This window comes from Lontra canadensis, unplaced genomic scaffold (genome assembly GCF_010015895.1).
Source record: "Lontra canadensis isolate GAN:19392208 unplaced genomic scaffold, GSC_riverotter_1.0 scaffold66, whole genome shotgun sequence".
NCBI classification, from domain to species: domain Eukaryota; kingdom Metazoa; phylum Chordata; class Mammalia; order Carnivora; family Mustelidae; genus Lontra; species Lontra canadensis.
In genome coordinates this window covers 4,638,398-4,644,397 of record NW_022631060.1, presented here as the reverse complement: position 1 = coordinate 4,644,397, position 6,000 = coordinate 4,638,398, and positions in this window count along the sequence as shown.

Sequence of the window (6,000 nt, the reverse complement as noted above, 5' to 3'; positions counted from 1 at the left end):
CTTTCTCTTTCTCACACCCCTGGAATTTCCTCGGACCCATCTGAGAGGAGGTTACATAGGTTATGACCCTTCGCCCTTAAATATTTCAACATGTACCCCCCCCCCAAAAATGAGATCTCTTACACAACCGAGATATGGTTCCCAAATTTAGGCCCGGAGACAGTGAAGCAATCCTGTGTTGTGATCGAACATGCCATCCACTTTTTTTTGTTGTTGCTTTTTTTAAAAAAGATTTTATTCATTCATTTACTTGAGAGAGAGAGAGAGAGCGCTTGCGAGCAGAGGGAGGGCCCGAGACAGAGGGAGAGAGAGAATCCCAAGCAGACTCTGTGCCCAGCTAGAGCCTGGCCTGGGGCTCTATCCCACCACCCTGCGATCACGACCTGTGCTGAAATCAAGAGTTGGACGCTTAACCCCCTGGGCCACCAGGCGTCCCTGCCATCCCCTTTCCAATGTCACCAGCTGTCCCAATAAATAGAGATCACACCTCACATGTGGCCACCAGCTCCCTTCAGCCTTCTTTAGTCTACAATTGTCCTTAGCCTTGCTTTGTTGTTCAAGATCTCGACTTTTTTTTTTTTTTTTTTTTTTTTTTAAAGTACAGGCCGGGGCACCTGGTTGGCTTAGTGGCTTAAGCCTCTGCCTTCCGCTCAAGTCATGATCCCAGGGTTCTGGGATTGAGCCTCGAATAGGGCTCTCTGCTCCCCAGGGTGCCTGCTTCTCTCTCTCTGTCTGCCTCTCTGCCTACTTGTGATCTCTCTCTGTCAAATAAATAAATAAAATCTTTTTACAAAATTTTTTTAAAAAGTACAGGCCAGTTGTTTCATCCCTCAGCTTTCCCTCTCCCCTCAATTAAGAAAATCAAATATGTCCATTATATCAAGTTTGGGCAATATAGAAAAGTCAACAAAAATTGCCCCAGCTCCTATGATGCAAGCGTAGTGGTGCAGACATTTCCTGTGATCGCTCAAGTTAGCTGACTTTGTTTTTCTGTGCACGCTGCACAGTAACTCCTTTACCCCTAGAGGTAGGTGCTTTCCTGACAGCTGGTCTCAGAGACCTCAAGTCTTGCTGAAGATCACACAGTGGGTAGAGCTGGAACCTGACCTTCCACTTGACCCTTAGGCTACACTGCCTCTTGACCGTGGCTGGGTTCAAGTTAGGGGGGGATGTCTCAACCTTCTATGGACATTTGGGGCTGGGTAATTCTCTGTTGGGGGCTGTCCTGTGTGTTGTAGGATGGTAAGCAACATTTTTTTAAAGATTTGTTTCTTTCTTTCTTTATTTATCTATTTGACAGAGAAAGAGAGAGAGAGAGAGATCATAAGTAGGCAGAGAGGCAGGCAGCTGGGTGGGGGGCGGGAAGCAGGCTCCCCGCTGAGCAGAGAGCCTGATGCAGGGCTTGATCCCAGGACCCTGAAATCATGACCTGAGCTGAAGGCAGAGGCTTAACCCACTGAGCCACCTGGGTGCCCCGGTAAGCAACATTCTTGACTCCAGCCTGCCAGATGCCAGCAATGATCCCCAAGTTGTGGCCACCAAGAATGTCTCCAGATGTTGCCCAATGTTTCCTGGGGAGGGAAATCTCCTCTGTTAGGAACCTAGTGTGTGTCTTTGTGTGTGAGTGTGTGTGTGTGTGTGTGTGTGTGAGTGTGTGTGTCAAGCCAGGCAGCACCCTGTTCAGTCTTGCAATCTGCTTTATCAGTTACTGACTCCACGATCACTGTGAGTGTCTTTCCTTTTCTTGTTGTCATCGATTGGCCACCAGGTGTTGCCAGTTGAAGAAATCTTCCATTGACCAAAAGACACACCCACCGAGGCAGTACTCTTCCCACCACAAACTCAGGGGCTTAAAACAACCATTTATGGGGCGACTGGGTGGCTCAGTCTTAAGTGCCTGCCTTGGGCTCAGGCCATGATCCCAGAGTCCTGGGATCGAGCCCTGCATTGGGCTCCCTGCTCGGTGGGAAGCCTGCTTCTCCCTCTCCCTCTCCCTCTCCCCCTTCCACTCCCCCACCTCTGTTTTTCTCTCTTGCTGTATCTCTCTTTGTCAACTAATGAATACAATCTTTTTTTTTAAGATTTTTATGTATTTATTTGACAGACAGAGATCACAGGTAGGCAGAGAGGCAGGCAGAGAGAGAGAGGAGGGAGCAGGCTCCCTGCTGAGCAGAGAGCCCGATGTCGGGCTCCATCCCAGGACCCTGAGATCATGACCTGAGCTGAAGGCAGAGGCTTTAACCCACTGAGCCACCCAGGCACCCCTGAATAAAATCTTTTAAAAATTTTAAGAAATAGAGTGTTTAAAAAAAATGTTTTTTAGCTCCTGGTTCTGCAGGTCAGAAGTCCCGAGTCGCAGTTGCTGATGCCAGTGCTACCCTGGCTGAGTTCTCAGCGCAAGGCTCGGGGGCGGCAGGAGTCTCCCTCCGTGCCTGTTCTTGTTATCCCTTAGCAGGGATTCCTTGCCACTTGTCAGCCTCGGCTCCTAGAGGCCACCACATTCCTTCCACATGGCCACCCTCCATCTTTAAGCCAACACTGGCACCTTAACTCCTTCTTGTGCTTTGCATTTCTGATTTTCTTCCTCTGCCACCAGCTGCAGAAAACTCTGCTTTTCAAGAGCTCCTGTGATTAGGTCAGGCCACTGGGAGACTCTCCTATCTAAAGCCAACTGCGAGGACGCCCGGGTGGCTCAGTTGGTTGAGGGTCTGCCTTTGGTTCAGGTCACGATCGCTGGATCATGGGATCGAGCCCTGGTTCCGGCTCCCTGCTCAGCAGGGAGTCTGCCTTTCCCTCTCCTTCTGTCCCTCCCCCCTTCTTGTGCACACAAGCTCTCTCTCTCTCTCAAATAAATAGATAAAATCTTTAAAATATATCCGTAAATGAATAAGGTCAACTGTGCCACTGAATGTGACCTATCACAGAGTAAACCCATCACAGTCACAACCGCAGGATCTATACCCGGTGTGTACACCAGAGTGGGAAACGTTGGGTACAGCTCAGAATTCTGCCTATCATGACTAGCAGACAGTGATGGGGTGTCTCAGGGTGAGGTCTTGGAACCCAAGGGCCGGAGGCCAGGCTAGCTGAATAGCAAACAGAGGTTCGACGTCAGCTCTGGGAAGGGTCCTGCTGCATCCCTGCCCTTGGATGAGTCCCAGCCTGTGTCTCTGCAGGCCTGGGTCCTCTCTTCTCCCCAGATCCCAGTCCCTTTTCAGATGGCCCATTTTCGTTGCCCGTACTTAGGGCAGGATGAAGAAGACACAGGTCAGAGGAATGTTCCAGCTGGGCCGAAAGGGAAGTGAGAGACTGAGTCTTGGCAGAGTAGGTCACCTGGGGCAGCTGCACGGACCACCCAGCTCAGTGGGACTTTCAGGGAGACCGAGCAGAGGAAGGAGGAGGGAGCTGTAGGTCAGCAGACGGGCCCGGAGGGTGGCTTTGGGCTCAGTGTCTGGCCCCCACAGAGGTGTGGGTGGTGGGAGGCAGGTCTAGAGCTCAGAGGAGCTGGCTTGTGCCTGGGTAGACATGTGTGACACCCTGCTGGGCACAGAATTGCTGTGCAGCCCCCAGCCTGTGGGGCGCATGGGGAGGCTCAGGGTATCCCCCACGCCATGCCGTGGGGGAACAGGGCCTCAAGGCTAGGGTGAGGGAGAGTCGGCTGGCGCAGAAAAGCATGCCTGGAGGGGACTCGAGGTGGGGCAGTGGCTGTACTCACACGGGCGGGGCTACACCTGTGGCCGCTTGGGCAGCAACATCTGAGCCCCTCAGGTGTCCCCTCCGACTGCTGAGACCGAACCTCCCAATCTTTCCCACCAGCCCTGGCAGCTTCCTAAGTGGCTGATGGCCTCCTCACGTCCTCCGTGGCTCCCACTGACCTCAGCCTCTTCCCTCCTGGGGGGTTTAGAGTTAACATAGCGCTCTGGGCTCAGCTGCAGCTCCTGGCTTGGGGGCCTCCGCAGGATGGGGGTGCTGGGAAGCCCAGCAGTGGGTGGAGTGTGTACCACAAGCGCTCAGAGGTTTCTGGGGCTCGGCTCCACAAAGCACTACCGGGTTCTGTACCCACAGCACCCTGCTCAACCTGCAGGCTGGGGCCCCAGGGTTGCAGAGCTCACAGGCGGAGTTCACCCCAGCCTGCACTTGGAAAGAAGGTTCTGGAAACCCTCTTCCACTGTGTGGCCACCGGCCCGACCCTGACCTTGCAACTTCAAGATGTGAGTGTGGAGAGGGCCGTGTTAAGATTCCAAAGGCCCAGCTTCTTATTTGGCCTGAGTGACTCCAGGCCAGGCACTCATCATCCCTGGGCCTTGGGCTCTTGTCACGGAGATCAGAAAGCAGAGATCCTGAGCAGCCCTGACACTCTGTGTCATCTCCAAGCTGGGCCTGTCCCAGCCACTGGATACCTTCAGAGGTCCCTGGAGTGCAGCAACTGTTGCTGGGACCCTAGCACCATGGCCGCATGCACTGCTGTACCCCTTCGAGAGGATTCGCGGGGTACAGAGGATGCCCTCGTGACTGGTGCTGGACACCCCAGACTGCAGAGGAACAGACCTCCCCCGTTCTTTACCTTGATTTCACAAAACTCACCCGTTGGCCAAATCTGTTCCTCCTGACTCCAAGAAAAGCTATTTCTACACAGACTTTCTCAGCAGGAAGAATGAACCACTCTTCCAGAAACAAACCTATGGGTTTTTGGTTTTTTCCCCCCGGGCCTGACTCTTCTGCCATATTTGGACAAAAGTCTGCTTTTCTTTTTTCTTTTTTTAAGTTGTTTTTAGGGGCCTTGTATGTAGAATCTTCTGCAGACCAGGCCGTTAGGGGACAGAGCAGATCACCTCCAGGGGAAGCAGATAAGCCTTTTCTCTGGGGAGACCTAGAGAACAAGGCCTGATTGGGCAGGTGTGTGTTTGTGAATTTGAAAGAAGGAAACACCAGGAGTGGGGGATGGGCCTCATTTCCACATTTCCTCATTTCCACGAAAAAGGAAAATAGTTGAACTCTTCCTTAGTCTTTTGTCACAGCCCTGGGCAAAGACAGACAGAAAGTGAAACAGAGAAACCAAAAGTGAAATGTTTCACTTAATGATCTACAAAACTCCCACCGAATAGAATCTACCCGGCTCTGGCTACAAAAAGAGGACATTTTCACAATCTGGGAATCACTAGCTCAGGAAGCTGCCCAGGATCCAAGTGCCAACTCCATGAATTTCGGGAAACTAATTTCTGCCCCCCTTGAGCCCCACTGAGGGAGAGACCCCTTCTTCCAGTCCTTTGTGTTCCTTGGAGAAAGTCAAGGGCCGTATAGAACAAACAGGGGGCTGGAGTCTCATGTATAAATAACCCAGGAACATTTTGTTGTTTTCAGTTTTATTGGGCTGGCTATTCCCAGCATAGAGGACTCTGGGGAGATGTGAGGACCCTGGCGGGTCAGTGTGAGCGTTGCCGAGAGGGGCCTTCTTGGAGCCTCATTCAGGCCACTGAACAACCGCCTCTTTCAGGAGCCTCAGCCCCGAGCCCTTCCCTGGAACAGTCCAGAAACTGCATGTCCGGGGTGGACCCCTCAAAGCGCCATGGAGGAGGCAAGTCCTTTGGCTTCTAAGGCTGGCCCAGGAAGTCTGGACTGGGCCCACCCAAGGCTCCCCATCACCAGCTGGCACACAGCCTCTGGTGACAGCCCTGCTTAGGAGTTCTCAATATGTTCTTTTAAGCAGGCCACCAAGAAGAGAGTCTTGTGGCTTCTGGTTTACTGGTATTGATGAAAAGAATGCTAATGAAACCCCAAATAAAAGCAAATAAAAGTCATGGGCTTGAGAGCACAGACAGGGCTCTCCAATGGTTAGGGAGGCAAAGGCAATGGAGGGAACATTTTCTTTCTTCAGAAGACACTGAGGCCTCCCCTCCCCTGCACTTTTGCCCTCTCTGGCTCCCACTTGACCCAGCCCGCTTAAGAACTCTGCTCATTCTCAGATTTGAGTTCCTGCCTCCATTCCACACCTCCCAGAAG